This window comes from Podarcis bocagei (assembly GCF_964188305.1).
Source record: "Podarcis bocagei genome assembly, chromosome: 8".
In the NCBI taxonomy this organism is placed as follows: Eukaryota; Metazoa; Chordata; class Lepidosauria; order Squamata; family Lacertidae; genus Podarcis; species Podarcis bocagei.
In genome coordinates, this window is record NC_138133.1 from 17,800,501 (window position 1) to 17,817,355 (window position 16,855).

The 16,855-nt window shown below is 42.8% G+C and overlaps 1 protein-coding gene across 1 annotated transcript in view; it reads right to left on the reverse strand.

Annotated features, from left to right (window-relative positions):
• The window catches only part of CDH12 (cadherin 12), a 689,773-nt gene extending 673,301 nt beyond the window's left edge, over positions 1-16,472 (reverse strand). The window contains exon 1 of the mRNA XM_081206312.1: positions 16,069-16,472. The gene's annotated coding sequence lies outside the window, so the exon portion shown is untranslated. The remainder of the gene's footprint in view (positions 1-16,068) is intronic.
• Between the last annotated feature and the right edge of the window lie 383 nt (positions 16,473-16,855).

Consider the following 16,855-nt stretch of genomic DNA (forward strand, 5'->3'; position numbering starts at 1 on the left):
TACATTTATATCCCACCCTTCTTCCAAGAAACTGAAGGTAGCATGTGGGGGAAAGAACCAGCTCCCATTTTTATCATCACAACAACTCTGTGAGATAGGTTGGCTGGCTTAAGGTCATCCAGTGGCTAAAAGCTTTGGATCCTGGTCTCCCAGGACCTAGGCCAACTCCTTAAACACTTACCACATTCCAAAGCAACTCTCCAAGCAGGGCAGGGCCACTATGCTAGCTACCCAGCAGGTAGGGGTCTGAGGTACTTATGTGGGTCAAAAATGTCATTGACCTGTATTGATGGATGAAGCTTAGTTGACATTTGGCTGATGGGTGTGGCTGCCTACAGACCACTGGCTTCAAATGACACATGGAATCGAGCAGTATCGAAGACTTCCAAGAACAGAGAATGTCAAAGCCTTCAGTGCAATGAAGTGTGCAAAACTTTTTGGAAATAATTATATAGCCAATGTTTCTAAAGCTGTTCTTTTCTCTATTTTCACAGTAAGTGAATTTGAGAATGCAGCTGGGTTAATGAGTGTTGAAGACAGCTTTAAAATTGGACCGGTATTACAATGTTAATGAGGCAAATGCTCACAATTTAATGAAATGCTTCAGTCATTTCCCTCTCTCCACATTCGTCTCTCCAGTTGTACTTTCGAAATGGTCACCACATGATTTCATCGTATAGCATTTCCCAGTTTTGATTTAGTCAGACAAGAAAAAAGAAAAAGAAAGATCTGCAACGCATGGGAGCTGAGAGATTCTTTCTTGAAAGACGTTTTGAAAATAATGTATTTGAAACAATAATAATAATAATAGTGCCTCTTTCACCTACCACTAATGACCACTTGTTAGCTTCCTGTGGTCCCATTTCTCATTCTCTTCTGAGATGGAAAGTTTTACAGCAATGTTAGCAGTGAGGAGGGGGGGGTCACCCCTGTACTTTTAAAGCATCAGTCGCTTTTCCCCCGAATGAATCCTTGTATCATGTAATCTTCAGGTCTTTTGCTCGTGATAGAAACTGATGGAACATCTTTTCGAAAAAGCAGACAATCTATTTCCCTCCAATATCCAGGGTGATGTTGGTCGCTCTCTTTTTTATCTGTTACTTATATAGTTTGGTAACAAAACTGCTTGCTTTAGATTTTTTTCTTCCCTTCTGTAACTCACCAGACCATAAATCGTGGAAGCAGGAAAAGCTAATGAATCTGTTTCTCAGTGCCAACAGATTTCAGCTTTGGCGTGCGTTCACCATAAATGCTGAATGTTCTCTTAGCACTACTGAGTAGTGGTTTGCAGACTGGTGTCCCTAGAAATTGCAGGGGTTTGCAGAAACGTATTGGGAGTTTCTTGATGCGAAGGTCAATGGTGGACAAAGATGCGGCCGAAACGTGGAGACCCAGCTGACACAAGGCACTTTGTGCTATCAGTTGTTGTTGTTTTGAAAGCCCTAGAATAGAGGGAGGCAACCTGCAAACATCCAAATGCATTCAGAACTCTCGGCTGCCCGTTCTTATCATCTCGGTTTCTTTCAGAACAATTGTGCCTCCTTGCAGCAATCCCCGCAGAGGGAAGAAAGGTTGGCAGCGCTGAGAAAGAAATGTTTGTGTTCACTCTGTAGCAAGTTCACAGCTAGGCAGCAACGTCGCCTCCATCCCTTTCCTCTAGGTGCCTGGAATGGCCCGGCAGTGTGACATTTGCAATAAATGAAAAGCCTCTGGAAGCTATCAGTGTGCTTTCAGACTAGCACACTGGCGGCACTTTGCATGCAGGCCATGTTGTGGACCTCAGTGGAAGCAAGGGGAAAGAAATAGGGGCAGCTTTCATTGTAAATAATCTGCCACAGCAGGTCAGGTCACCTAACCTTCCCCACTGGAAGGGGGGAAAAGCCAGTAGCAAGAAAACAGAGAGGGAGTCAAAGGTCTCATTTTGACTAACAGCTAGGCCGTCTGTTCACCCAGATGGAGTCACAAGAGGCAGGTGTCACACGGTCACTAAGAACCCTGACCCTGGTCTGCTTTTATCAGCCTCTGACTGTAGCATCATAATTTACCAGCAGCTAGCAAGGCTTGGCGCCTCCTGGTCCAGCAAAGTGAGCTTTCCAGTAATCACTGGCTATCTCCAGGAGGAAGGGGTGGCTCGGCTCATTATTTAGATGCGATAACCTGACCCAAGCAAACATTGGGGGAATATAACGGGCTAAATGACACTCTGCAAATCGTACCGTGCCATGATCCATCATTAACCTTAGTGAGCCATTGCATTACTGGAGCAGCCTTCTAAATGAAGAGGTCACAGTTGATTTAAAAGCTCCAGAATTTGTTAATGCTCCAAGGACTTATATTCTATTAAAATGTCCGGCTCAGGCATTTGAATGTGTGTGTGTGTGTGCTCTCTCCCACACTCTCAGTACAGAGAATTGGTTTAATGGTTGGCTTAAATATATTGCCATTTTTGCTTCCAGGTTAATGATGATACATATATGTAGGGCTGTGCCAAAAAATCTCCAGGTTTTATTGCTGGAGCTGAAAAATAGGTATTTTTTGAAGGGTACAAATGTTTCCTGGAAAAATGCTTCGTGTGGAATATCAGACCCTGCAAATGTCCATATTTCCAAGAGACACCCCTGATTTAGAAAAGTGTCCTGGTTTCTAACTGGATCCTGGAATGTCCCTCTTTTCCATAGGACGTCACTATTTTCATTGGAGAAATGTTGTAGGGTAAGGAATTATTCGACCCCAAGCCATCTGAAGGCAACCTTTTATAGGGAAGGGTTTAATGTTTTATTATGTTTTTATACATGTTGGAACCTGCCCAGAGTGGCTGGGGCAACCCAGTAAGATGTGTGGGGTATAAATAGTAAAATTATCGTTATGGAATGGGGCGTCACTCTTTTCATCTGAGAAATGTTGGAGGGTATGGAATATGCATTCCCGCCCCCACCCAGAGTTCTGTTTAGCTGCTGTTGCTGTGGCACCAACTCCTTCTCCCCAATTAGTTATTCTTTCCCCTTCCTGAGCTAGTGTGTGATCCCAGCTCATTAGGGATCATGTCATGAGCGTGATGATATCATGACTGTTATGTATCCAATCTGATTTGGCTGTGTGACGACACCGCTGGGAGCAAGAGAAGCAAACAGAGAGGGAAATGAACAGAGGGCAATGTAAATGAACGGGGAAACATTTTTGCAAGCAGTGCCAAAACAATTATCAAAAGTGGTGAATCATTTTTCAGCCATGCCAAAAAATGTGGCATGCACATATATGCAAACACACACAAAACTGCCTTTCCACACACAAATATTTATCACTCATACTTGTTGAAAGGACAAATAAGAAAGTCACTGGGGATGGAGAGCTTCAAAGCTTTGCAAGAAGCTCAGAGGAGAGTCTGGCAGGGATGGTACGGAAATTAAAACAGCATTGGCTAATGTGAAGCGGCAATTCATGAAGAATTAGCACTGCCCTTCAGAGCAGTTTTACTGAATTGAACCTAGGAGGGTTTTAAGATTAAGCCATTTAATTGCTGCTTTAGGAACTCTGGATTTTGCATAGCCATGAGTCCAGGTGTTAATACTGATTCTTCTCTGTTCAGTTCTGATAACAGGCCTGAATCTCAGAACCAATTAAGAGGAACCTTTCAAAGATTTCCTCCCAGTTTTTAATACATCCTCGGGCTTTGCTTTAATTGGGGACACTGCAGGAATTTGGGGGTATTGCACTGTGAGGAAGCCAAACACTACATTAAAAAAGGAGGGGTTGGCTCTCCTGTGAGTTCTCCTAAGCCGACATTTCAACCGAGACTTATTTCCCTGCTGTTTGTGTTAGGCGGTTTGTTTTTATCCTGAAAGACCAGCTGAAAACATGAAAATTCACAGCTAAAGGAAGGGCAAATCCCCACACAAAATCAGGGAAAACCCAGAAATGTCCCTCAGCTAAATCAAACGCCTGCAAGCAGGGCCCTGTCCTTCTTTCACGCTTCAATCCCTGACAGCCCCTGCAGCTGAACAAATCCTTCCCCCTGACCTTAACACAGCAAAAGCAACAGCTGTGGAAGCAAGAGGGGAGAGGTAAAAGGGAATGTCCTTCTCTATGGCTATCCTTTCCTTTCCTCTCACCATTATCACCCAGAATGATGCTGGATGTGTAGTCATGACTGAGGATTGCTAATGGGTGCTAGGGATGACTTTGGGGAGTTTGGATGTCAATTCTGGTTCTCTCATCCTCTCCCCCCACAAATGAAATTCAGTTCTCTACCTTTCTGCAGCAAAGACTCTCCTCCCTGGAAGAGAGGGGAGTGGTTGTGGCCGGGAGCCTGAGCACTGCCCCTAGCAGGGGGCGTTTGCCCCCTGCCTCCACCTCACCTGGCTGGCGCCCACGCCCCTCGGCAGGCATCCAACCAGGTGCCTCAGAGGAGGCGTGTTCAGCAGCCTTTTGCTGCGGCGCCAGCCTTGCCCCGGCCTCATTCTTCGCCGTCTCGTCGCGAGTCATCCACCCTCCACTCCCTTAGAGTTAGGGCTTAGGTCATTGGCCTTGCTATGGACCTTAGGTTGGTCGCCCTGGTTGTCCAGGGGGCCTGGTAGGAGTTTTTCCATTTGGCATTAGGCTTTTTGGTTTTTTCGCCTACCTCGTAGCAATCGTCACAACTTTCGTGGTATTGGTGGGTAGGTTAGGCATTGGAATAATGTGCTGTGGTGTGTCGAAGGGCTAGGTGTGGCCATCGCCTATGCCTTCAATTTTGGGGTATTCCGTTAAAGGAATCTGGCAGTCGTGTATTCTGTCCAATGCCTGCTTGGCGGGAGGCCATGGCACGACCCTCGGTGACATCAGGGGTGAGCCTATAGTTGGATTAGCATCAACAGGCTCCACCTACTGGTGAATAAACCCACTTGTTTTAGAGATCCAATGCCTAAGCCAATACCTTTTCACTGCTGTAATCAATAAAGTTGTGGCCTTTCTTTGCCCATTAACCTTATATCACGTGTCCTTGTGTATTCATTTCACACTGCGGGGGTCAGTTCCTCGAACCACAATTTGGCTTTGGGAAAACTTTGATCATAAACATCCACTGCCTTGTGGGACCTGAAGGAGCGTCTCCACCCCCATTGTTCAGCCTGGACACGGAGGTCCAGTGCCAAGGGCCTTCTGGCAGTTCCCTTACTGCAAGGTGAGGTTACAGGGAAGCAGGGAGAGGGCCTTCTGGGTAGTGGCGCCCACCCTGTGGAAAGCCCTCCTGTCAGAGGTCAAGGAAATAAACAACTACCTGACTTTTAGAAGACATCTGAAGGCAACCCTGTTTAGGGAAGTTTTTAATGTTTGATGTTTTATCGTGTTTTTAATATTCTCTTGGGATCTGTCCAGAGTGGCAGGTGGATGGGGTATAAATAAAGTAATAATAGTAATAATAGTAATAAAATAAATAATGATAATGATAATGATAATGATAATGATGATGATAATGATAATGATGATGATAATAATACTAATAATAATAATAATAAATAATAATAATAATAATAATAATAATAATAATAATAATTTCATTGGGAGAAGGAAAGTCTACAGACTATGCTCTACACAAATCCAGAGTGAAGTCCCTATGATTGTTGGATTGTGCCTTGTATGCCTTATTTTGGCAACTCCTGCAGCCAATCTGGTGCCAAACATTTTGCTCTGCTATCCTTTGCTCCCTTGGACCACATCAGTGAGGCCAAGGAGGGGGGTGTCTTGTCATCTGGGCAGCCCAGGACCTCCATACACGGTGCCCAGGCTTGCACCCCAGGGAGGTCACTTTGATGCTGCTAATGCAATGGTTTGACTTCACCCTAGAAGGTGCACTCCGTTGCCTCCTGAGGTGGACAGAGGCAAACAACAACAACATCTGCATCTGCTTTTCCACATAGTCACCACTGCTTTTTAAGGTGAGCTTGAAAGGGTCTAGGCAAAATAGTTAAAGGAATGTAGAGGGAAATGCATTGTGTGTGGTTTGTTTTTGTTTTTTAAAATAAGATTCCCTCTCTCTCTGATGTCTCACACAGCTCCGTAGTGATGGCCGAGGAGGAAAAGAATCTAAAGAGCAAAACTTAATAACCTTAAACACATTTACTTGGATGTAATTGATTTCAGCCTTAGGGCTCTTCTATATATGCCAAGAATACTGACATTTCAGCCCAGGTGGGTCAAGCTGATATCCAAGCTGTAGCTCAAAGGAACACCACCAGGGGAATTTTCTACAGAGCAGCTCACAGAATAGGTTAGTACATTATTTCAAATGCCAGCATCCGATCTAAGTCAGTTATAAGCCACTTAGAGAGCAATGGCATTCCATCCACGTTATATCTGACGAACCTGAAATGCTCCCAGGTCAGCCGCCATCATTCAAGATAGAACACTAAGTTATGTGCACATGATGTTCCGTGTGAACAACTGCTTGGTGTTGTTTTGCTTGCTTTTTCACTCACACTACATACAGCAACTACTATTTGACCCTTTCTGTTGCTGTCCAGTACCTAAGGTACTTTTCCCTTCCTTCCTTCCTTCCTTCCTTCCTTCCTTCCTTCCTTCCTTCCTTCCTTCCTTCCTTCCGTTGCAATGATTGCAGAAAGTTGCAATCTGCAGGAGTCCTTTAGATGCATTTCATAATCAAAGTTGGTCCCTCTGTCTGTCTATTTCACACACTTATAATTCGCAGTAAAAACCTCAAAAATAATTATGGGTTTAAAGGTTTGGGCTGTAAGCAGCTGGGGCAGAGCTGCTACACCAGATACACAGCAAGTGGGTCATTACTGCTTACTGAGAGGGGGAGGGGAAGGGAGAAAGTGGTGGGGAGGTTGATGTCGTGTAAATGATGACCGCCTCTTTCCATATGAACCTACTCAGACCCTGAGATAATCTTCTGAAGCCCTCCTTCATGTGTCTCCTCCTCTAGAGGTCTGGAGGGTGGCAACACAAGTACGGGCGTTCTCTGCAGTGGCCCCCTGTCTGTGGTATGCTCTCCCCAGGGAATTTCACCTGGTGCCTTCATTATACACCGTTAGGCACCAGGCAAAAACATTCCTTTTTAACCAAGCCTTTGGTTGACCTGATTGACATATTCTACCCTTTTAAAATGTGCCTCTTTTGGTGGGAGGGGGTGTTGTTGGATTACTATTCTTATTTTGATTTTATACATTGCGATCTTTTCTGTGAACCGTCCTGAGACCTCCAGGTATAGGGCAGCATATAAATTCAATCAATCAATCAATGCACCAGTAGGACCAGCACATTAGCTTCCCTATTGCATTTGCATCATGCCAAACTCCTCACCCCCTCAGTAAGCAATAAGGACCGACCTACTGGGAATCTAGCATATACATCCTACCAGATAATCTACTTGGCTCTGAGTCCATCATTCTGTCTTGAACGCTGGCCAGCTGGATTCCTCAAAACATTCCATTTGGTGTGGCCACACCATTTCTTTCACTAATTTGTCAGTGAGAGGACGACTACATATATCAGTCAGTTGTGACACATCAACAGGCTAAACATCAACAGGCTAAAGAAAGCAGGGGCCAGTGAAGGCCCTTGCTTTCACTTTACAAATGTTTCCTGTCTTATATGGAATTTTTATTTTCCACAGGTGAACAGTTATTTACATGCCTGAAGTAGATGGTGTAAACATTATTTTCAATTCTACAGTAGGAAACCCAAATATGACAACCCCGAAACAAGTGTCTGGAATGGAAAAGATGATTTACATATATTTGTTTTAACATTTTAATCCTAATTTCACCCCCAAAGGTGGCTAGTAACAGTCATTAAAAACATCAGTTAGAATTTTAAAAATTAACAGAACTACCCCCTAAAAGCAGTAAAAGCAGAAACAATCAGCAGTAAAAACAGGCAGCGAAGTAGAAATTAAATATATCATCCACTGAAAGCTGAGCAGAATTGGATTTATTTTAACCATACTTAAAACAGAATAGATACCAACTGGGTATTCCTAGAAAGAGAGCTTTATAACCAAGGTGCCACTACCGAGTAGGTCGGAAATCACAATAATCAAAAGTCTCACAAACAGGCAACAAACATTTGGCTCTCCCCGTAGCTGTGTATTTTATCCTAGAAGTGAACTGTGCAGGTGAATGGACATTTGCCTATAGAAGGAATTTGTCTCTCTGTGTTAAAAATAAAAAAATAAAAATGCTGGGGAACTTATGAGTGATGAACAGAACAGCTGCAAAGTTTATAGGGCTCCAAAGAACTTTATATGAAAATGTGTATATTGCCTTGTCATATTTATAGAAGAGTCATTGCACACGCTAATGAATTGTAACCATCTCTAGGGCAGAATATATCAACCCCATTAACTGTGCTGCAGAACAACATAAACTAGAAAGAGAAGTCTTCTAACCAGCTGTGAACAGCAAGCTGTCAACCACTTTTATAATTGTAGGTGATTAATCTCCCTATTCCAAGTTATTAATTAATTTATTGGGCTTAAATAAATTTGCATATGGCCAAAAACTCAATGCAGATAATCAAAACCTCTATCACTCATTATGAGAAAGAAAATCATTATCTATCATCTATCTGTCTATCTATCTATCACCTATCTATACATACATACATATAACCAGACTTACCCCAAAATAGCAACAGAGGCCCTTAATTTGCAAGAAACCAAGTAAAACTGGCTTGTTAAAATTGGCCACTATCAGTGAATTGATTAAAGCCTTGGTTAATTCATTGATTAACTCACACCTAAAGAATCATGGGAACTGAAGTTTGCTCCTCAATGAGCTACAATTCCCAGAACCCTTAACAAGCTACAGTTCCCAGGATTCCTTGGGGGAATCCTTTCTTACTCTGGGATCAGGAAAGCTCCATTGCTTTGGGATAACTTGGTTGTGAGTATCAGCATGATCACCCTGCCTTCTGCTTTTGCAGGAGATTTAAACAGCTACCTCTGATAACTGGGTTATGAAATTGCATCCAGGGCTATCCTCTCTCCAAGCAATCAGAGGAATGACTGAATAACCTACAGTGATGGGCAGGACTTTGGGCCATAGATCTGGGACCCCACTCAGAAGATGAAACAAGAGAATCTCAAATGCAAGAAGGGTGGGATGCCACAGTTTGAAATAAGCAAAGTGATATTCATTACGTTCTAAAGGGCCAGTAAGTCCGGGTTCTAACATTTTCTACGTGCATCGCTAAAAACCTATAGCCCTACTTTAAAGCAGCTAGGTTTTACCTCCAAGAAACCAACACGAGAGAGCTAAGTGCATCTCAAGACAGCACAAAACCAATGACATAAATGCATAATATACTCTCTCCCCAAAGATATTAGTGTTTGTAGAACACAACCAGCTCCCAAGTCCTCCTGAAAGTGGACTCAAATGTTCTCTACTACAGAAATGTATGTCCTATCATGGTGCCTAGTTTCTTGAAATCCAATTGTATGCTAAATTCTATAGTACTATAGTACTGGAGGGAGGAGTGGACAGGGAACAGGGAGGAGAAAGGAGCTGTTCTGAGGTTTTATGGGGCCATTGCCTTTATAAAATGCTGGATTCTGGTTTACTGTGCCTTTTGCAACCAGCTCGTTGAGTAAAAGCTGAAGATCATAGTCCATTTTTCAAAAGGAATAGTGGATGACCCTGGTCTATACGCCTCCTTAGAAGCATTTGTCTATGCAGCCTCTATTGCCGACACCAACAGTAACTCATGTGCATGGAAAACGGCTTTGCAATACCTTGACTATGAGAGGTGCAATATAAAACCAAATTCTATTCTCCTTTAGAAATGACTCATAAAAAATGTCACCCCTTTAAGTGTGTGTGTGTATATATATATACACACACAAAAAGCCGTCTGTGTGTTTATACATAACACTTAAAGTGGAGGCATTTTTACGAGCCATTTATAGCATAGAAGAGAATGGCGTTGTGAAGCAGAAGCTTCCATACTCAAGACCTCTCAAAGCACTTTACAAATCAGTGGGTTAGAAGCTGGAAATGAAGTGGCTGCATGCAAACACATTTAAATTGTGTATGTACATTACACACACTTTCATTTTATACATGAGCAGAGATCCTATATTTAAACTGTGGGACTTGGGATATTACCAGATTGATATTCATGAACCATAAAAAAGCTACCCTGAACCCTCTCATCTACTTAATGCTCATTTACAGCCAGGGCTGTGCAAATTTGTAGCCTACGGAGACAAACACCCAATCAACTTAGTGCTGTGCTGAAAATTTCTTTCTCCCCCCCCCTCCTTTAACCATTCTTCAACAATTAATAAGAAAAGAAATTCCATTCAAATGACGTCAAACAGATGGGGACATTTCAATGAAATCCTTGTAAATTGGAACTCTGGGTTTTGATTATGCTCACCTCACCAAGTCAAGAGATATTTTGTTGATGTATTCTTTTTACATCCTACAAATCAAAACTTTAGTAGTCTATACTCTGCAGCCTTCTCTAAATAATAAAAAAAATGTTTAGAGCTACTTTCTTTTTCCTACTCATATTGAAATACTGCACCTCAATGAGGCCAAACTTAGATTCACAAAATGTTTAGAGGTATGCATACTCCAAGAAAAAAGCAGTGTGTGTGTGTGTGTGTGTGTGTAATTTTTGAAGAAGAAAATCTGTGTGGAAAGGTATGGTTTTTCTAAGGTAAAAGCAAGACTTTAATTAAAAACAAAATCAGTGAATACACCACTCTCAGGCACTCAGAAGCCAGCTTCGCATACTTCAATTAAATCTCAGGGGAAGATGCCCTAAGGGAAAAAAATATATAGCAATTTTTAGATTTTCCTCTTAAACCAATGGGGGTGAAACAGAGCTTTAGATTTCACATACTACATTTAGACCTGAATCGTGAATCCAATCAGAAGAACACAGAGCAGATTTGAAACACAATGGCCTGCTTCCAACTGCTACAGATACAAGGCGCTTCATGTGGTCACTGTGAACCACACACACACACACACACACACACACACACACACACACACACACAATATCCGACTCAAAGGTTTTCATCATTTTCATGCAATGTATTAATTGTGTTGTCATTCTAGATTGAAATTATTATATTCATTGCTATAAACCACTTTTTAAAAGTACAGTTTGGGTATTGTCAAACAGAAAGTGAGTTTGACAATAGGAAAAGTGAGCTTGACTAACAGGAAACAATAAAATTCCCCAGGAGGAATAACTTTAAATCTAGCAATTAAAGTATACATGACAATAAAGAGACCCTCACATTACAGCTTTGGAAATTTGGATTCAAATCTTAGGTCAGCAAGTGGACTCCTTTGGGCTAGTTTTCATTCTTGAGCATCTTTTCCATCATCTGGAAAGTTGAATTAACAAAAAGCCAAGTTTAGAGGAATTTTGGGTGTCTTTTTAGGTTAAATATTATGCCACACTTTGCACACTGTAGAAACATATTTCAGCTTTCAGCTGAATTCAGCAGAAATAAAGTCCAGTTTCAAAGAACCATGTACTGTAGCCTAATTATGTTGGTCCTTGGTGCATTTTCAATATCTGCCTACAATTTTCAAATTCCAGAATAAGCATGAAGAGAGTCGGAATGGGTCATGCATTTCTTTTCTATTTCCAGGCCCAATTCAAAGTGTTGGTTGCAAACTATAAAGCCATAAATGACTTAGGCCCATGACCCATCTTTCCCACCATGACTCTGCCCATACTCTTACATCACCATTGAGGACCCTTCTCTGGTTACCCCATCTGAGGGAGGTTTGGAGTGTTCTAACAAGGGACAGTGCTGCCTCCCCATCTGTGGAATGTTCTCCCCTGCAAGGCCCACCTGACATGGGCTTTGTTATGCTTTCAGTGCCAGGTGGAGAGATATTTCTGCTCCAGGTATTTGATGGTATGGCATGGCATGGTTACTTTTATGCCTGCTTTAGTTGATTACCACAGCTGTTTTGTCTGCTATGATGGTGTTGTTATGACATTGTTTATATAGCTTTGCATTAGTCTTGGGACTTTCAGAAATGAGCACTCACACTTTACATTGTGGGTACCCTTTGCGGGATCGTGCATGGTGCTACAGTTCCCAGGGAGCTTACTGGCAAGCAGGGGCTGGCTTGCCCCTCAGTGTTAATTTCTGGAGGTTCACACCCAGCCTAAGTAATCAGGTTTCTTGCTGGGAGGTGGAGCCAGCCCCATTTATAAATAGGGGTGGAGCTCTGGTGATTCACCCTCCCTACCCTCCCTTTGTTTAATGTTTCTGTTTGCAGGTTAACTTTTTCTTCCTCTTTAGCAGGTGCTGCTATGTTCTTTGACTGGTTGCTGTTGAAGGACCAGGAAGAAATCTTCCTTCATTGGTAGGTTTTGTCTTCCCCATAGCAATTTGTCACAACTTTGGCAGTTATGGCCTTGGGTGGAATCCTTTAGTCTTTTCTTCCCTATAATGGGGAGGGGGTGAATTGGTGACTCACCCCCCTACAGTGGCGATTCCAGGGTCCCCTCTTAAAAGGGGTTATATATATGGGTGTCACTGGCCATACACTGAAAGGTCGTCAGTGAACTACCCTGCATGTGAGGATATGGGCTTGGCTGCCTGCTACACTTACATCTTGCAGAGCACCCCCATATCCCATTTACCCTGATGAGCCCCAGTTCCCCCCGGCTGGGGGACTGGGAGGGATACATGCCCAAGGCCTAAGCTAAGGTCTTCCTACATTCGGAAGTTTAATAAAGTTGTGGCCTAATTTTAATTCCATATAACGTTGTAAGAGTCTTTGTTCCTTCCTTATGACCCCTGAGGGCTGGGGCTGTCGCCACCTGGTAACGCAATAGCATTTAAGAAGTTTAATAAAACCAAACTAAACACCTTCAGATGGACTTGCACCTTACATACATGAGCCCAGTGACTTTATGGAGTCATTTCCAGCCAGCGAGGGCAACTGGGATCTGTCCATGGTACTGATTTCCCTGACCGCTGCTTCCAATAGCTTGGCTTGGCCAGAACAGCTTTGGTCTGACTGCATTCATGTCCTATGTGAGCATCAAGTGAATATGCTACTTAGTGAAAGCTGGAGGCTAGAAGCAGAAAGAGTCTGATTCATACTGAGGGTGCAAGGGATAGAGATGTGGGCATCATGGCAGCTTGTCCAAAGACCTATGCGCACTTAATGATGCAACTGGGCATGTGAAAAGGCATACTGGTTCTCAATTCATCAGAATCAGATTAATTCTGGATGTATAGCAGATGTCTTCTTAATAAATTTACCCCTCTTCCTATATCAATTGTAATTCAGAAAAGTGATGGGGTTACTATGCAGAGAGACAGCTGCTTTACTATGTGACTTACCCAGGCTGGACATATTCTTCCCAGGCAACTACAACAGAGTGCTAATGTGACAATTCAACCTAAGGAAAGCTAATACATATATTCTTATCAAAGGCTTGGTAAGTAAACAACTTTGCAACTGTGGAGGCGGCAGCAACCACACTACTTAGGACATCTGCAGAACATATCTCAGAAGGTCTCTGTCATCTGGGATGATCCACAGTGTAGTTCTCTTCCTCATTGGTGTTTTTCTAATTTTTCAGAGGAGGTGATGTTGACATCACTGGCTCCTCCCATTCAATCCTGTGTTTCTGATGTTACCAGGGTGGAGCATGAAATTACACAAGCTGCACTGACTCCCTCTTGGTAAGATAATGTCCAACGGGATACTTGTTGCCAGTAACTTCTATTGAACTTGTGGGATTTACATTTGAGTAAATGTTATTGGGATTTCAGTGCCAAGGGATAGCAGATGCATCTTAACAATTTTTTTTTTGATAGGAAGTTTTTTTGTTTCAAATTAAAATATTAAAATTTCTTTTAAATGTAAACTGGGCTGAAAACTATTTTGAACTACTGATTGCGAAGAAGGTCCTTGTTTTAATTTTGGCAAGAAAATGACAGCCCTATCCTGGATGCAGGCAACAAACTTGAATTGATTGGCATCGGTCACCAGTGTATGGTGCAGATATAACAAGTGGTCATTGTTGAGTTGGCTGTGAAAGTGGATGGGCTAACAAGTCCTGAGCATATTCTTGTTGAGCAAAACTTCCTTCTGCCATGCTGAATAGAACATAAGCTGTGGGAGACCTCACAGTCTCCAGCTGCTGTACAGTCCAACCAAACAGATAGGGAATGCCACAGGCTTGGCACAGACCACCGAAATTTTGCAAGTGAATTCAAAAGCTGACTGGCAAAAAAACAAAGGAGGCACAAAATGTATCAAGCAATGATTGTTGTGAAATGTATGTGTGAGGGAGACAAAACTGTATTTTTTCTGGTGTAGCTTTCCTTATTAAACCATGATGTGCCTTATTATGGAGAACAGAGTGATTATATTACTGCACAGTTTCCAAAAATGGCCCTTTGATCTTGGTACAGGTGAGCATCAGGCAAGTAGCTTGATCAGTTAAGATGTAAGCACCGCAGTTCAGGCGCTGATATGTTCAAGAGGACTACAAATCAATTCTGCAATTAACTGCTTATGACTTTGGTGGTATAACCATCTGGCTTCTCCTTCTTGGGGACATATTTGTAAAACTCCTAGGAACCCTCCCAACAGTTAGTGGCAACCACTGAAACATCTAATCAAGTCTTAATGAGGGAGAAATAAAGACCTCCTGACCAGTTCATGAATAATATGAGAGACTGAGTTCTCAGTACTGTTCTTCCATTCATTGCACTTATTATTAATAATATTTTGCCTTGCATCCAGTGAGGTGTGCATTGAAAAGTGCATAGCTTGACATTAACACCTGCTCTGTATGCTGAAATGGTTATGCTTTTGTTGGACATGCTGGAAGTGGAAAACAATAAAAGCGAAGGAAATACAAATGACTTTTTTTCCCCTTCTTGGTTTTCATCCAGCAGTACAGCAGTTTCTATTTTCCTAACAAGCATCTTGTGGATATGTTTTGCAATGTACGGATGAGGGGATGTGCAGTATTGTGAAAGATCACGGAACCCAGAAACAAAATCCATTGGCCACCCATTTCCTCTCCCCCACCCCACTATGGGAAATACTTTAACTTAGACAATATGTGTGCCTCTTATTAGTAAAGATCAAAATACAAAGCTATCAAAGTCACAGAACTGTGTGTCACATTTCTAATTTGGGGGGATTAAATATCTAGAGAGAGAAAGCAAGATTCCTCTGCTCCCACCCCGATCTCTCACATGCAAAAGACAAGGCTTCGGTGAATGTTTACAATTTGGTGCTAAATAGTTCATTTAAATGCTTATTTAAGAATTATGTGAGTTTCACTTATCACCACATGATTAATTTGGGCAAGATCATTTGGAGGGGAAAGGAAGCTCCAGTGCTCGCACTGAAATGTCTTATTTGCGACTGCTGAATTAGATCCTTGCTTAGAAATGGAACCTGTAATCCAGTTAAACAACAGGTAATAGGAACTGGAGAAAAGTTGCCTTGCAGTGCTTTTCTTTGGAACACAAAGGAACCAAACCCCCTCTTTTAAAAGGTCAGCTTTTCAGCACCTCAAACAGCTGCCACAATTTAAGAAAAAAAATCCTTCAAATAGCATCAGAAATCTCTCACTCAAGTTCTGCACTGTACCTTAAAGGGGGGCAGTCTTCTAATGAACTATATTGCATAATATTTGACACAACTGTTCTCTGGTCCACCAAATTCAAACCATCGAGAGCCCCACCTGTGCATCTTTTAAGCTAGAGGCAAAGGGAAATATTTCTGCACCTTTGCTATTTCCCTTCCCTGCACTTCTGCACAGAGCTGCTGCCTTGCAACCCCTTTCCTCGCTCTCAGATCAATACATATCACACACTCATCCACTTTCTTGAGAACTTAGTCAAGTTTCCCCTGTCACTGTGTGTGGGACAACCACCCCCAGGAAGAAAAGGATGCCCGAGGTCATTTCCTCCGTCTTGCAAAAGCCCTCGCCATCCAGTGGCGCAGCGTTTGCAAATCTGCCGATCCCTGTGGGTCTGGGATCTCAGGCTACAGAAGCCACCCGATTGCGTTTCATCATCACCGTTTTGTGTTTTGCTTTTATAAGGCTTACCTGTTCTATGAAACTGCAGCAGGGAAGCAAGCGGCGGCGGCGGCGGCAGCAACAGCAGGAATATGCAACAGCAGCTTCGACCAAGGGAAAACCTTGCCTCGCTATCCCACCGTCGCAACAAACTGTTCGCAGGCGTCCTCTTTTCATTCACCAAAGATAAAACAAGAAAGGCACGCGGGTTGAAACCACTTCCTTACTGGCAGAGGTCGTCTCTCTTCTCAGAAATGACTGGATCTCTCTCTCCCTCTCTCTCTCTCCCCACATTTACCCTTCAGATCAATACAGCTCTTTAGCAGCAGCTTCAGCTAAACTGCAGCTGATAGAGCCTAGCCAATAGGTACAGAGGATTCCCCTTCTGCAACCCTCCCTCAAAAAGACACACGCAGAGCATGCATTTCAAATGTTATTAGTTGGGGAGGAAAGGCAAAAGTCATCTTAACCCCTTGCTTGAAGCCTAACCTGTCTCTCTTCCCCCTCCATCCCCTGAGTGCAGCTTTCCAGGCTGCCTTGAAAAGACTCCCCAGCCAAGCAAAGAAGTCCAGTTGGAATTATGGAAAGGAGTGTGACCCTGCGAAGCCTCTAAAGGTGTTTTTAACTGTCCAAAGGCTGTCAGCCTCCAGACATCTCTTACACACAACACAACACAACACAACACAACACAACACACTCAGAACTAGCAAACTGTAAGTAATAATCAATTCATGTGTAATAAATCAGCTATCCTGCACACAAACACCTGCTCATGCCATTGGTGTCTACTAATGCAGGCAGTGTTCCATCATGTGAA